The following is a 15,481-nucleotide window of genomic DNA, read 5'->3' on the forward strand; positions in this document are numbered from 1 at the left end:
AGCAGAGTACGGTGACAGTGACGGCAGCGGCTTCTTTCTAAACGCTTCCATGAACTTCCCGGAACCCCCCGACTTGACCCATTTTACAGATGCGAAAATGCAGGGAGGAGGGGGAGACAGCTGCGGTCAAGGTCACACGACACATAGACTCAGGCCTGTTTGAGATGAGGCCATGTTCGGACTCGGGCACAGGGGCCACTTGCTCAGTCTTTCAGGGGCTCAGGGGACCACCCCTCCCCTTCCCTGGGTTCTTTCCAGGCCAGCTTCCCCCTCACCCACAGGTGTGCAGGGACTGGCCTGGCCTGGGGACCATCAGGCTCAGGCCCTCAGTCTGTCGTGGCTGGGTGATATTGCACAAGTGCGTTAGCTCCTCCTGGCCTCAGTCTCCCCATCAGTGTAATAGGGGCATGGGCTTCGTGGTCCCTCGGAGCCTCCTGGTCCCTGTGGGTTGGAGTCTCAGAGGGGCTGCAGGTGGTGAAGCCACCAGCTGTAGCTCACGGTCAACCTTCACTGTTCTTCACAGTCCGAGTCCTCACAGCATGCTTACCAGAGGGGTCAGGATAATCCTCATCTAAAGATGAGGACATTGGGGCTCAGAGAGATTTGGGGCCTTGCCCAAGGTCAGAAGAGGAGCTGCACAGGGCTCTGGGGCAGGACGACAGCAACAGCAGGGCTCCCAGCCCCTGGCCCTGGGCCCGGAGAAGGGTGTGGGGACGGTCTGTACACCGGCCAGGTTTTTCCATCGCCTGGGGGTCCTGGTGATGTGAATGGTTCAGAGAGAGCCCAGCGTGGAGCCTGGCACCTACTGGGTACTTTGCTAACATTGGCGGCCCTGTGCTTTCACCAGGCCCTAATACCTCTCGCCAGGCCTGGCACTCAGCATGTATGGAAATAGTAAAAACGATAGCATGATCTTTGCCAGGGAAACCCCTCAATCCCTGTCAAGCGGGATGGTGGGTCCCCCCAGAACAGGCACGGCTGTGCCCTCCAAGGCCAGCGCTGGGCTCACACCAGGCCCTGTGCCTCCCATCCTCTGCTGAGGGGACTTGAAGCAGGTGGGCACGTTCCCCCAGACACAGGGTGGAATGCCCCTCCTCAGGTAATAATCGCACTGCCCTTTTTCGGTTCTTAGCCGCAGGGAGTAAATCGGAGGGTGAACTCTGACTGACTGCCCAGCCCCTGGATTCTCCCAGCTCGCCCCCACGGGCCTTTGCACAGCCTGGCATCCTTTCCCTTCCTCTGGGACTGGGCTTGAAGGCCGGCGATTTGCATCGCAGCCTCACTTCTCTGATGAATCTAAGAAAAGCTGTTAATTTTTTCCTTGGCTCAGCTTTTTATTCACAAGGACAGTGTGATGACTTCAAGCTCCTTGCACACAGGACTGGAAACTGTAAGTCCAATGTAATCTACCTGTTCACAACATTTCATAACTATCAGTGCGACCCTCTAACTTTGCTATAGAGGAGAAATAAAAGGAGAGTAGTTTATAACCCGGTCATGGATGCAAAGGCTCAGGCTTGCCCACACTAGGAGATTCTAGGAAGTGGAGAGTTATTGGCCCTTGCTTAGAAGAAATAAATCTGTCCTGTGGGACGTTCCTGGTGGTCCAGTGGCTAAGACTCCCCGCTCCCAATGCAGGGGGCCTGGGTTTGATCCCTGCTCAGGGACCTAGATCCCACAAGCCACACAGATCTTTTCCCGTGTGCCACACCTAAGATCCAGTGCAGCCGAAAAAGAGAAAGAGGGAAAGAAAGAAAAGAAATAAGTCTGGCCTAAACTAGGCCGCTCCCTAGCCTAGTCCCTTCTAAACTCCGCTCCCACCCAGCCTGTTCCTCCAAGGTCTTTCAAAGCATTTCAGAGCCCAGAAAACTAGTCATCTGTCCCAAGGCGGGGCACTTCCTCCTCTGGTCCTCACTCAGTCATCAGCTTCTCTGGAGCATGTTCTCTGACCAGGTCCTGGCAAAGTGCTGAGACCACAGTGTGGACCGATGTTGGGGTCCAGAGTGAGGTACTCCGCCCGTGGCAAAGGTCATGAGGAAGGAGGCTCGACATACGCAAAGGCGGGATCGAGCCTCAGGACTCCCCCTGGAACTCCTCGAGCATCTACCCCCATAACCAGAGCCTGCCTACTTTACTACTCTGTGCTCTCCCCTACACCTCTGACTTTACGGGGGGCTGTCCCCCACCACCTCTTTCGGAGAAGGAGTTAACTTAGAGCTCCAGTTAATAAAAACTCCTGGGTGTGACAAGAGTGTTTTAACCTACAAACTCCTCTGAAGGTTCTCTGGCCTGCCTGACAGGCTTGTCCGGCCACATGTGATCGCTCACAGCCTCCCAACCGTGAGAGGTACAAGATGCTTTAAACCTTCTAAAAACAGGTTCCTTAGAAAAGTTAGAAAACTATTAGCATAAGTATAATGGGCTGATTAGAAACTGTATTGGTGAAGGGTTTTTCATTTGTTGAGCCAATGTTTGTTGCTAAGTCTCCACATCCCCTGCCCTTACACACGTTAATGAGTATATAGAAGAAATAAGTATTAACCTTTGATATTAATCACGTTAGACCTTAGGCTAAGTAAATTCTTTCCTTAACTAAAACCCACTATACCCTCACCCTATAGGAATGTAACTTTATTTGGGTGGTGTCTGTTTTAAGAATAATCAGCCCTGGAGAAATAAGTGTCCTGGTTGACTGACCTCTGTCACAAGGAGAGAGAGGGTCATAAATTGTCAGCAGGCCCCCCTGGCCAGAAGATGATGTAACACCCCTAAGACCTCTGTATACATTTGTATGAAGCACCTGACTTTGATAAAAGTCTGGACTGCTGACCCCGCGTGACTTTTGCATGACATCTCAGTGTATAAAAGTAGACCATGGAAAATAAAGAATTGGGATCAGTTTCTCGAAATACTGGTCTCCCCAGGTTGCTCTCTCCCCCACTCTGGCTGAGTCTCCATCTGGAGCGCAGAACCCACCATGCTTACTAATTATGCCTGGGCTTCTAAGATCCGACCGGGGAGGCCTCAGTGTCTCCTCTCCTTCGGGAGAACGGAAGGACGCCTGCGGCCTACGTAAGTGGTGCAAGCTTCTTGTCTTGAAGATTTATTGGTCTCTCGCGTAAACCAAGCTACTCAGCCTCTTTTCTCCACTGAATTTTCCTACTGAGCTATCCTCATCCTATTACTCTTTATATCTTTGATAAAATATTTAAATAAATAGGTCGCCGACGCCGTCCCCGCTTCGAATACCCTGGATCAGCCGGGGCTGGACCCCGGCAGACCAGGCCTGTCAAGAGATGCCCACAAACACTGTCTCCATTACTATCCAGCACATATTTCCTGACCAACGCGAAGGTGTGTGTTATGGCTCGAATCGTGTCCTCCAAAAGCATATGTCCAAGTCCTAACCTCTGATAACCTGTGAATATTTCCCCAGTGGCTCGGGGGTAAAGAACCTGCCTGCAATGCAAAAGACATGCTGGAGATGCAAGTTCAATCCCTGGGTCGGGAAGATCCGCTGGGGATCTTGGGGTTGGTCCATGGGGTCGCAGAGTTCGACGTGGCTGAGCGACTAAACAACACTCTGTGAATGTGGCCTTATTTGGAAACAGGATCTTCGAAGGTGTGACCCATTCAAGACGATGGACTTCCCCTGGTGGTCCAGTGGCTAAGATTCTGGGCTGCAGGCGGCCCAGGTTTGATCCCTGGTGAGGCAACTAGATCCCACATGCGGCAACTAAAGGTCCCGCGTGCTGCAACTAACACTGGCCCAGACAAAAATAGCAATGCATGCGTGCTAAGTCACTTCAGTCACGTCTGACTCTTTGTGACCCCACGGACTGTAGCCCACCAGGCTCCTCTGTCCATGGGATTCTCCAGGCAAGAATACTGGAATGGGCTGCCATTCCTTTCTCCAAAAAATAGTAATAATAGTAAATAAGTAAATATTCGAAAAATTGAAGACGAGGTCTCACTGGATCAGCGTGGACCATTGCCAGTACAGTTTGTTTCCTTGTAAGAAGAGAAAAGAACACAGACACACGGGAGAAAGTTCATGTGAAGACAGCTGCTGCTGCTGCTGCTAAGTCGCTTCAGTCGTGTCCGACTCCGTGTGACCCCACAGCCGGCAGCCCACCGGGCTCCGCTGTCCCTGGGAGTCTCCAGGCAAGAACACTGGAGTGGGTGAGGCAGAGACTAATGTGTCTACGAGCCAAGGAACACCGAGGACTCCTGACAGCACAGAAGCTAAGAGAAAAGCATGGACCAGATTCTCCTCCTCTAAGCTAAGAGAAAGCATGGCCCCAATAACACCTTGATTTTGGACTTTCAGCCTTCAGAACCACCCGCTGTGTGGTACTTCAGTACAGACGGCAAGGAGACTAACCCAACCGGACACTAGAGGGCGCTGGGGGCACGGCCCCTGAGGGCAGGAGTTCTGGCGGGCTCCTTGGAGGGCGTGGCCTTCAAGCCCAGTCCCAGAGGAAGGGAAAGGATGCCAGGCGGTGCAAAGGCCCGTGGGGGCGAGCTGGGAGAATCCAGGGGCTGGGAAGTCAGTCAGAGTTCACCCTCCGATTTACTCCCTGTGGCTAAGAACCGAAAAAGGGCAGTGCGATTATTATCTGAGGAGGGGCATTCCACCCTGTGTCTGGGGGAAAGTGCCCGCCTGCTTCAAGTCCCCTCAGCAGAGGATGGGAGGCACAGGGCCTGGTGTGAGCCCAGTGCTGGCCTTGGAGGGCACAGCCGTGCCTGTTCTGGGGGGACCCACCATCCCCCTTGACAGGCATTGAGGGATTTCTCAGGACACCAGACTTCCAGAGCTAAAAGTAGCACCATCCTGAGAGAACGGGGATGGGTGGTCCCCTTAGACGGGCCGAGTGCAGGGGTGCCTGCTCCCGTCCTGTGCCTGAAACCCTGCTGACTCCCCAGATGGACTTAATCTCAGGGGAACCCCCCTCCTCGACCACCTCCTGACCACTCGGTTCAAAATCTGCGGGTGCCTGGTAGGCTGATCCTCTCTCTGACGTGGTAGCCCACAGCCCTTGATGTCTATCAATTCTGGCCTTTCTCCTAAGGTGGCTACGCCTCCTCCGCCCCACATCACACCTGCCACCATCTCACCGGATCACAGAGGTAGGAATAACACTAATGCGATCAGTTCTGATTTGCTCACTCAGCACCAGGCGCTGCAGTAAGGACTATACTGATGTCATCAGACCCTTTCAACAGCCCTGGGAAGCAGGCGCTACCCTCAAACTCCCCCCAACCTTAATAGGCAGGGAAGGAACTTCCCGGGTGGCCCAGCAGATAAGAATCTGGGTGCCAATACAGAGCACAGGGGTTCGATCCCTGATCTGGGAAGATTTCACATGCCTCGGGGTAAAACAACTCATGTACCACAACTACTGAAGCCTGTGCCTAAAGCCAGTGCTCCGCAATGAGACGCCACCACGGTGAGAAGCCCTCACACCACAGTGAGTAACCCCCAGCTGCTGCAGCTAGAGAAAGCCTGAGTACAGCAGCAAAGACCTGGTGCAGCCAAAAATAAATAAAATCTAAAAGCAAAACGAAAAAAGGCAAGGAAGTTTGCAACAACGATAACATAACAATAAAAACCAGTCCATCCTAAAGGAAATCAACCCTGAATATGCTCTGGAAGGACTGATGCTGACGCTGAAGCTCCAATCCTTTGGCCACCTGATGCGAAGAACTGACTCGTTAGAAAAGACCCTGATGCTGGGAAAGACTGAAGGCAGGAGGAGAAGGGGGCAACAGAGGACAAGATGGTTGGATGGCATCACCGACTCGATGGACGTGAATTTGAGCAGACTCGGGAGATACTGAAGGACAGGGGAGCCTGGTGTGCTGCAGTCCGTGGGGTTGCAAAGAGTGGGACACAACTGAGCGACTGAACAACAACAAACACTCAAATGGGGCTCCGGCAGGTCAGGGGAGGGTTCAAATCACGGGATGCCCACAGTTTAAGAGCCCAGCGTGTGGCCCTTTCCTCTCCTCTGCCAGTCTTGGCCCTTCACTCTCACTGCCAGCTCTCAGGAAAGGTGGTACCTTGGGGCTGGGGGTGGCCTGGGCCGTCTGGCTCTGTGGAGCGGGGGAGAGCCTGTGTGGGATGAGGCCACGCTTAACCACTCATGCTACCTGGGGCTGGAAACCAGGATCCGGCTTCCACTGCAGGGGACTGCCAGGGCAGCGACTGGTGTGTGTGTCCGGGTGAGTCTGTGGGCACAGGAGTGAGTATCATACTGCACCCTTTGTGGAGCAGGTCTGTCCTGCCAAACCTTTGATGCCCACCTGGGATTGGGCACCAAGCAGACACCAGCGGAGAAGGTTAGGACACAGGCTTTGGGGTCATGCACACCTTGGCTGTGTGACTCAGGGCAAGTCACTTTACCTCTCTCAATGTCAGTTTCCCTGTCTGTGAAAGCCGTTAAGTGAATTCCTGGCACATAAAAGGTGACTGTAAATGGCAAATGTTAACAATAGAGTGGGCACTTTATGAATACCCATGACATTCGTACAATATGACCCATTTCAGCGGGACTGACTTCATCAGATCTCAGGAGGCTTAGTGCTGAGGGCCTGCGATAGTTTGAAGGGCCTATGAAAATGTTTTCATTTTAATTTATTTTAAAATAAGAACACAAGTGGGGCTAGTGTTAAAGAGCCTGCCTGCCAATGCAGGAGACATGAGACATGCATTCAATCCCTGGGTCGGAAGATCCCCTGGAGGAGGGCATGGCAACCCACTCCAGTATTCTTGCCTGGAGAATCCCACAGACAGAGGAGCCCCGAGGGGCTACAGTCCATGGGGTCGAAAAGAGTCAGACACGACTGAGGCGACTTAGCATGCATGCACAAGGGAATGTAATATAATAATGAATCTAGCCTGGACGATATTTGTTCTTTATACCAACATAGTTATAAAGTATATATATATATATTTTTGGCCAAGCTGTGTGGCTTGCGGGATCTTAGTTCCCTGACCAGGGACTGAACCAGGGCTCTTGGCAGTGAGAGCATGAAGTCTGAACCACTGGACCACCAGGGAATTCTCCTTTGATATATATATATTTTTTTTTAATGGAGAAAGGGGCCCATGAAGTAGAAGTGAATAGGGTCCTTGAAAGTTTTAATGTGACCTTGAACGTGGGTAAATCTGTGTGCGGTTGTGACTACTTGTGCAAATAAGAGTGTTTGCCCTTGAGTACTTGCACATGTCTCTTTCCTTTGAGCCCGTGGGTGTCATGGGGACAGTTTCCAGGAACTTGAAGGGGAGGGAAAGCCACTGGGCGTCTGAGCCGAGGGTGGGAAGGGCACAGGTGGCCACTTGGGCTGCCCTCACCAGCAACACTGCCAGGTGTCAAGGCGTTGCATGCTGCTTGCATGTTGCATGTCCAGCTCTTTGCAACCCCTGAACTGAAGCCTGCAAGGCTCCTCTGTCCATGGAATTTTCCCGGTGAGAATACTGGAGTCGGTTGCCATTTCCTCCTGCAGGGGATCTTCCCGACCCAGGGATGGAACCCAGGTCTCTTGCATCTCCTGCACTGGTAGGCGGATTCTTGACCACTGAGCCACCTGGGAATCCCTGCAAGCCACTGCCCTGTGGGGAAATGGGTGCTTGTTGTCCCTGAGGCCACCAAAAGGGGACACGCAGAGCCAGTCCTGTCTAGACTTCTGGCTAGCTGGCCCTAGACATTAAGCCATACGATACATTAGGACAGAGGACAACTTTGTGTCTCAGAGGGGAGTGTGGCCTCACTTCATAGACGAGACCGTCGGTGGGGAGTGTGCTGGTCCAGGCCCACCCCGAGGTGTGACTGCTGGCCTCCCAGACCAGGGTTCTTGCACTGACTGGGCTGACCTAGGTATCTCTACAGGGGCTCATTCACAGACACCTGGGAGCTCTCACCATTGCCTCATTCAGAGACACCAGGAAGGCTCTGGGGCAGCCTTTCCCAAGCCACACCCACCTCCAACTCCCCATGTGCCTCATCTCTCATCTTCCAGAAAGCAAGATAACTTCCCTGGATAACTCCTCTACAGCCCTGATGACGAGCTTAAGGGTAATGACCATAGCCTTTTATTTACTGCACACTTTCTCTGTGCCAGGCTGCCCGCCCAGCACTTTCCACGGCCCATCACTTTGAATCCCATGAGAGAGGTGCCATCAAGAGGCCAAGTAACAGACCCAAGGCCACAGCTAGCAGGTAGCAGAGCTGGAATTTGAACTCAGGACACAGACTTCAAAGCCTGTACTCACTGCCACTGTGGAGCAAGGGAAGGCTGAGCAGTGACACCACGGCCCCTTGGGCTATTGACTCACTATTTCCAGAAAGAATCGATGAAGCACAGACTGAGAGATGCTCAATGGGAAAGGAGAGAATTTGATCTAGTTGCTTACATTTTATGGATGGGGATAGTGATGAGCAGGGAGGGGCACCGACCAGCCCAGATTCCAGGGGGACCAGATCACCTGGGGCATAATCCTGGCATTTTTCTCATCCTAGCAGCTGCCTGGTACATCATTATGGCTGTGTCTCAGAGGAAGATGCTCAATAAACTTTCACTGAGTGAGAGAATGAATGTTATCTCTCCAACCAGACTGTGAGCTCCGTTAGAACTAGGACTCTTCTTTGTTCATCTTTTTACTATCAACAACTGGTGCAGGAACTTAGATACACACCTTTTATTACTTCAGATCAGATCAGATCAGTCGCTCAGTCGTGTCTCTTTGCCACCCCATGAATCGCAGCACGCCAGGCCTCCCTGTCCATCACCAACTCCCGGAGTTCACTCAGACTCATGTCCATCGAGTCAGTGATGCCATCCAGCCATCTCATCCTCTGTCGTCCCCTTCTCCTCTTGCCCCCAATCCCTCCCAGCATTAGAGTCTTTTCCAATGAGTCAACTCTTCGCATGAGGTGGCCAAAGTACTGGAGTTTCAGCTTTAGCATCATTCCCTCCAAAGAAATCCCAGGGCTGATCTCCTTCAGAATGGACTGGTTGGGTCTCCTTGCAGTCCAAGGGACTCTCAAGAGTCTTCTCCAACACCACAGTTCAAAAGCATCAATTCTTCGGCGCTCAGCCTTCTTCACAGTCCAACTCTTACATCCATACATGACCAGAAGAAAAACCATAGCCTTGACTAGATGGACCTTTGTTAGCAAAGGAATGTCTCTGCTTTTGAATATGCTATCTAGGTTGGTCATAACTTTCCTTCCAAGGAGTAAGCATCTTTTAATTTCATGGCTGCAGTCACCATCTGCAGTGATTTTGGAGCCCAGAAAAATAAAGTCTGACACTGTTTCCACTGTTTCCCCATCTATTTGCCATGAAGTGATGGGACCGGATGCCATGATCTTCGTTTTCTGAATGCTGAGCTTTAAGCCAACTTTTTCACTCTCCACTTTCACCTTCATCAAGAGGCTTTTGAGTTCTTCTTCACTTTCTGCCATAAGGGTGGTGTCATCTGCATATCTGAGGTTATTGACATTTCTCCCGGCAATCTTGATTCCAGCTTGTGTTTCTTCCAGTCCAGCGTTTCTCATGATGTACTCTGCATATAAGTTAAATAAGCAGGGTGACAATATACAGCCTTGACGTACTCCTTTTCTTATTTGGAACCAGTCTGTTGTTTCATGTCCATTTATAACTGTTGCTTCCTGACCTGCATACAAATTTCTCAAGAGGCAGGTCAGGTGGTCTGGTATTCCCATCTCTTTCAGAATTTTCCACAGTTGATTGTGATCCACAGAGTCAAAGGCTTTGGCATAGTCAATAAAGCAGAAATAGATGTTTTTCTGGAATTCTCTTGCTTTTGCGGTGATCCAGCGGATGTTGGCAATTTCATCTCTGGTTCCTCTGCCTTTTCTAAAACCAGCTTGCACATCAGGAAGTTCACGGTTCACATATTGCTGAAGCCTGGCTTGGAGAATTTTCAGCATTACTTTACTAGCGTGTGAGATGAGTGCAATTGTGCGGTAGTTTGAGCATTCTTTGGCATTGCCTTTCTTGGGGATTGGAATGAAAACTGACCTTTTCCAGTCCTGTGGCCACTGCTGAGTTTTCCAAATTTGCTGGCATATTTATTACTTCAGCAAGTATTTATTGAACTCCCATTATGCATTATGCCCTAGCCTAGCCACCAGGCACACAGAGAACAGGATACCTTCCTTTCCCTTAAGGTGTGTACACAGAATGAAGGGGACAAATGAGTAATCAGACCATTCTAATACAGTGTGAGCCTTAATATGCAAAGAATTCTTATCAATCAGTTACAAAAGACCAATATGTCAATAGAAAAAAAAAAGTGTGCAAAAGATATACATTCACACACAAAAAGAAAACAGCATGTAAACTGGAAGAGATGCTGAACCTTGTCATAACTGACAAAGTGCAAACTACAATGAAACACAATTTTCTGTGTCTCAGGCACAGAATAATAAGATTGAGATACACCAAGTCAATACTATGATGCCCTAAAAGTCACTGGTATATCTTCTGGAGGGAAACTTAATATTAGTGACTTATATTATTCCTTCCAATCCCAAAGAAAGGCAATGCCAAAGAATGCTCAAACTACCGCACAATGCTGGGAAAGATTGAGGGCAGGAGGAGAAGGGGATGACAGAGGATGAGATGGCTGGATGGCACCACCAACTTGATGGACACGGGTTTGGGTAGACTCCAAGAGTTGGTGATGGATAGGGAGGCCTGGCGTGCTGCGGTTGATGGGGTTGCAAAGAGTTGGACACGACTGAGCAACTGAACTGAATACTCCAGAATTCTGGGGCTGACCAAGGAGGAAAGATACAATTTGTTAGGGTAGATGCAGATGTACAGAAGGACACAATGTGGGATTAGAAAAACCAGGTCCAGAAGTGCATGGATTAAGCAGCCTCACTTCTGTAAAATTGTATCTATATACTTCTTTCCCTGGATAGAAGTGGGTGTTAACAGCTGGGGGCTTCCCTCGTGGCTCAGGTGGTAAAGAATCTGCCTGTAATGCAAGAGACCCAGGTTCAAAACCTGGATCCCCTGGAGAAGGAAATGGCAACCCACTCCAGTATTCTTGTCTGGAGAATCCCATGGACAGAGGAGCCTGGTAGACTACAGGCCATGGGGTCGCAAAGAGTCAGACACAACTCAGCAACTAAATAAGACAACACACCAACAGGCAGATTGTGATTTGGGGAAATAGATCTGGATGGAAACGTGGCATAAAAATGGAGAGTGAAGTGACCTAGCAATATGGAATATACAGTTTTGTAAGAAATTAAAATTTGTGTATAGAATAGCAGTTGCAAATATTCAAACAATAAAGTCTGGCTAAAGGAGCTTAAAAAAAAGTATAATCAGCCATTACAATGATGAGGTTCTACAAGTTATGATATATGACACTTACCCTCCAGAGAACTGAAATCCACCTAAGTAGGAGGTTAGGGCTCAGCTTTTTGGGTCCCTCCCAGTTTCCAAGCCTCAGTTTCTCCATCAGGACAAGATGTCTGGGCCCAGTGGCCCCTAAGGGCCCTTCCGCCCTTCTCTGCCCTGCCCAGGACCCGGCTCGCTCACCCCGATCCTCGCTCTGGGCAGCTGCCTCTTCCTCCTGTTGGCGCTTTGCCTGTTCCTCCTGCGCTCGCTGCCGCTCCAGTTTCTTTGTCATCTTGAGATCCTTCCACTTCTTTTTCTCCTCTTTTTCTGGATAAGAGGACAATTGGTGGAGGGAAGAGTGACTTGGAGGTGGGAAAGACTTGGAACAGCCCAGGAGGTGGTGTCCTCTCAGTAGGTCAGCCTGGGGACCCCAATGCTGCCTAGAGAGCAGCCAGAGAAGCCTTCCAGGGCTTCTGGCCTCCTCGTCCCCATTTTGGGTACTAGTAAGACCTAGAGGGGACAAACCTGGTGGCTTTTCCCCAAGATTCAGCTGTGCACTGATGGGCGGTGGGGAGGTAAGCACAGACACTTAGCTCTCCATTGGGCCCACCCCCGCCAGGGCCCACCTCCACCCCCTAGTCCCTGACTTACTCTGTTGCTTCCACTTCCGCCACTCTACTCTTTGGCCATGTTCACCCTGGAGAAGGAGTTGGGGGAGATACAGGAGTGAGGCTGAATGGTCACACCTGAGCTGGGGCGGGGGAGGTGTTCCCACTTGCTGCTCCCCAGCTGTCTCCTCTGTTTAAATGAGCTCTTGTTGGTTAGTGCTCAGTCGTGTCCAACTGTTTTGCGGCCCCATGGACTGCAGCCCACCAGGCTCCTCTGTTTGTGGGATTCTCCAGGCAAGAATACCTGAGTATTTCCTTCTTTCCTTTCTTCCTTCAAGAATTCCTGCCATTTCCTTCTCCAGGGGATCCTGCATTGGCAGGCAGATTCCTTACTGTCTGAGCCACTAGGGAAGCCCCTTTAAATGAGGGTAGTGAGGAAACGAGGGGCACCCCCCCCACACACACACACAATACTGCCCAAGAGAGAGCGTCAGGAGGGCAGGGACATGTACCCCCAGTGCCTGAGACCATAGCTGGAACATAGTAAGCATTCAGTAAATTGTTAAATGAGTTCCTACTGGAGAGAAGAGGAAAGAGGTTCAGGGGGACAGGACTTGCCCACTGCCGCCCTGGTTATCAGAAGAGATACGCCATGAAAGGGCTCGGGAAGGAGCCGGGTCCCGCCTTCCGAATCCGAACCCCGGGCAGAGTTGCCACTAAGGACTCCGGCAAGGTTGCCATTGGCCATAAGGCAACGGCAACCCAATCCAGTACTCTTGCCTGGAAAATCTCATGGGCGGAGGAGCCTGGTGGTGTACAGTCCATGGGGTCGCGAAGAGTCGGACACGACTGAGCGACTTCACTTTCACTCCGGTAAGGTAATGAGTTACCAACGCTGTCCCGGCTCCGATTCAAACCCCGGTTCCCACCTCCGCTGCTCATCGGCACAGGGGTTGCTGAGGCCACAAGCAGGCAACAAGCTCGGGGACTCCGGCCGCGGAGCAGCGACGAGCCTGGAGCTGGAGAGGCGACTCGGCCCCGCCACGGGGCCCCACGCGGCTCTATTTCTTAACACCAGCCCCGTGCCCTGCCGCAGGGCTCGCACATCCCTCCACCTACCGAACCACAGGGCCGCTTCCTCGCGCGCTCCGCCATGTTCGCCGAACGCCGTAGGCCCCGCCCGGCCAATCAGACTCACCCCTTCCGGCAACACCTACTTCGAGCCGTCCAATCGGAGACCCAGAGGCGCGCGTGGGCGTGGCCTAGGTGCTGTGAGGTTAGAGCACGTGGACAGGGGAGGGCTGGAGGTGCTGGATGGGCTGCCTAGGGGCTGATGGGGTGTCGGCATCCGGTGAGCTGGACCTGGCGCTGGTGTAGGGACCGGGGGGCGGGGGGGGGGGTGATGTTTAGCTCATCTCAGGCCTGAGTGTCCCAGTGCGCAGAAACTTTGGACTACCAGAGCGCTGCCCTCCGGCTCGGGTCGAGCACGGAAGTCAAACATCAGCTTGGTTTTGTACATGGAGTCTTGGGGCCCGAAGCTGGAGTGTGATTCAGAGCTGGCAATAATTAAATCCAGTTATAGATTCGCTCATTTACTCTCTCTTTTAATTATTACACTTTATTAGAGAACAGTTCAGTTCAGTCGCTCAGTCGTATCCGACTCTTTGCAACCCCATGGACTGCATGCAGCACGCCAGGCCTCCCTGTCCATCACCAACTCCCGGAGTTTACTCAAACTCAGGTCCATCGAGTCGGTGATGCCATCCAGCCATCTCATCCTCTGTCGTCCCTTTCTCCTCCCGCCTTCAATCTTTCCCAGCATCAGGGTCTTTTCAGATGACTCAGTTCTTTGCATCAGGTGGCCAAAGAGAAGACTTGGGTTTACCAAAAATTGAACAGATAGTTCCCACAGACTTTCCCCTCAGTTTTTGGAATTAACATGTTGCCTTAAGGTGTACATTTGTTATAGTCCATGAACCAGTATTGATGCTTTGTTCATAGTATAGGATAGGGTTCTCTCTTTGTGTTGTACATACTGTGGGTTTTGGTAAAATACCTAATGGCATATATCTATCCCTGCCATGGAATTCTCCAGGCAAGAATACTGGAGTGGGTTGCTGTTTCCTTCTCCAGGGCATCTTCTTGACCCAGGGATCAAACCTGGGTCTCCTGCATTGCAGGCAGATTCTTTAGTGTCTGAGCCACCAAGGAAGCCCCCGTCATTACAGTATCATGCAAAATTGATTCACTGCCCTAAAAATCTGTGCTCCACCTATTTTCCCCACTCCTCAAGCCCCTGATAACCACTGATCTTTTTTTTCTAACTGTTCTTATAGTTTAGCCTTTTCCAGAATGTCATATAGTTGGAATCAAACAATATGCAGCCTTTTCAGACTCCCTTCTTTTATTAAGTAATACATATTTAAAGTTCCTCCCTAGCTTCTAGTGGCTCGATATCTCATTTCTTTTTACTGCTGGATACTATTCATTGGCCTGATACCTCATTTCTTTTTAGTGCTGGATACTAGTCATTGTATGGATATGCCAGCATGTCTATCCATTCACCTTTCAAAGGACATTTGGTTGTTTCCAGTATTTGGCAATTATAAATAAAGCTGCTATAAATATTCATGTGCAGGTTTTTGTGTGGACCTGCCTTTTCAGCTCATTTGGATAAACAGCTGGACGTCTGATTGCTGAAATATTTCACTGGAGGCAAAAACTGTAAAAATGGGTACAAAGTTTATTATTAGAGACACAGCACAACAAGCGGGAGAACACACAGAGAAACCGTTTGCTTAGTTAAGAAAGAAGCAAGACAGGGGCACCTGGAGAGAAAGCGTGTGGGAATCTCCCCTAATGAGGAGGAACCAGAAAAAAGGTGGTTAAAAAAACTTATATAGGACAGCTCTTCTGGGTCTTTGTTTACCTTTGGCCAGCAATCTGATTTATTTGTCCACACCTGACCTGCCCTAGGCAACATGTGTGCACGACTTTTTTCCAAGATGGATTTCAATGCAGAGGCTTTTGGGAGTAAAGAAGCATTACTTATTATGGCCTGGCATCCCCTGACTTTTGACCCCCTGGGAGCCTTTCTGCCCGTGTGCAATGTCTCCCTTGCCCCAAGGATGGGAAATACCTGGCCTCTTGATTCGTTACTCAAACAAGGTTTAGTTGCTCTCTGTTCCTGCCATGACTGTTATCTTAAGGTGTCCTCAGGAGAGAAAGCCTGGCTATATACCCTGTTTCAGTTGTTACTCCCATTTTGGAGAGCAAGCAGAAGACTGGTTGTAAGCATCTAACCTGGAGCCCATCTGTCTCCTGTTTCTGAAAATGCAAACAAGGGGTATACGTGTATATGTCCAGCTTGAAGTCCACTTCTTTCCTGCCCCAAGAAATGTAAACAGGAGCCTTATTGCAAATACCTAGGCTGGGACCCATCTGCCTTCTGCCTCAGTTCCATCCAAGAAATCCTTTTTTTCTGTCTT

The 15,481-nt window shown here is 50.7% G+C and overlaps 1 protein-coding gene across 3 annotated transcripts in view; it reads right to left on the reverse strand.

The window, feature by feature from the left end:
- The window catches only part of KYAT1 (kynurenine aminotransferase 1), a 32,547-nt gene extending 19,373 nt beyond the window's left edge, over nucleotides 1–13,174 (reverse strand). Inside the window, exons 1-3 of one of the 3 annotated variants that reach the window (NM_001077978.2) lie at nucleotides 13,113–13,174; nucleotides 12,037–12,082; nucleotides 11,587–11,712 (exon numbers count right to left, since the gene is read on the reverse strand). The gene's annotated coding sequence lies outside the window, so the exon portion shown is untranslated. Of the gene's footprint in view, nucleotides 1–11,586; nucleotides 11,713–12,036; nucleotides 12,083–13,112 lie in introns of those variants that run through there. The other 2 variants (XM_024998805.2, XM_059891315.1) reach the window with 2 other exon arrangements.
- Nucleotides 13,175–15,481: the final 2,307 nt, after the last annotated feature.

Source organism: Bos taurus, chromosome 11, assembly GCF_002263795.3.
Source record: "Bos taurus isolate L1 Dominette 01449 registration number 42190680 breed Hereford chromosome 11, ARS-UCD2.0, whole genome shotgun sequence".
Taxonomy (NCBI): Eukaryota; Metazoa; Chordata; class Mammalia; order Artiodactyla; family Bovidae; genus Bos; species Bos taurus.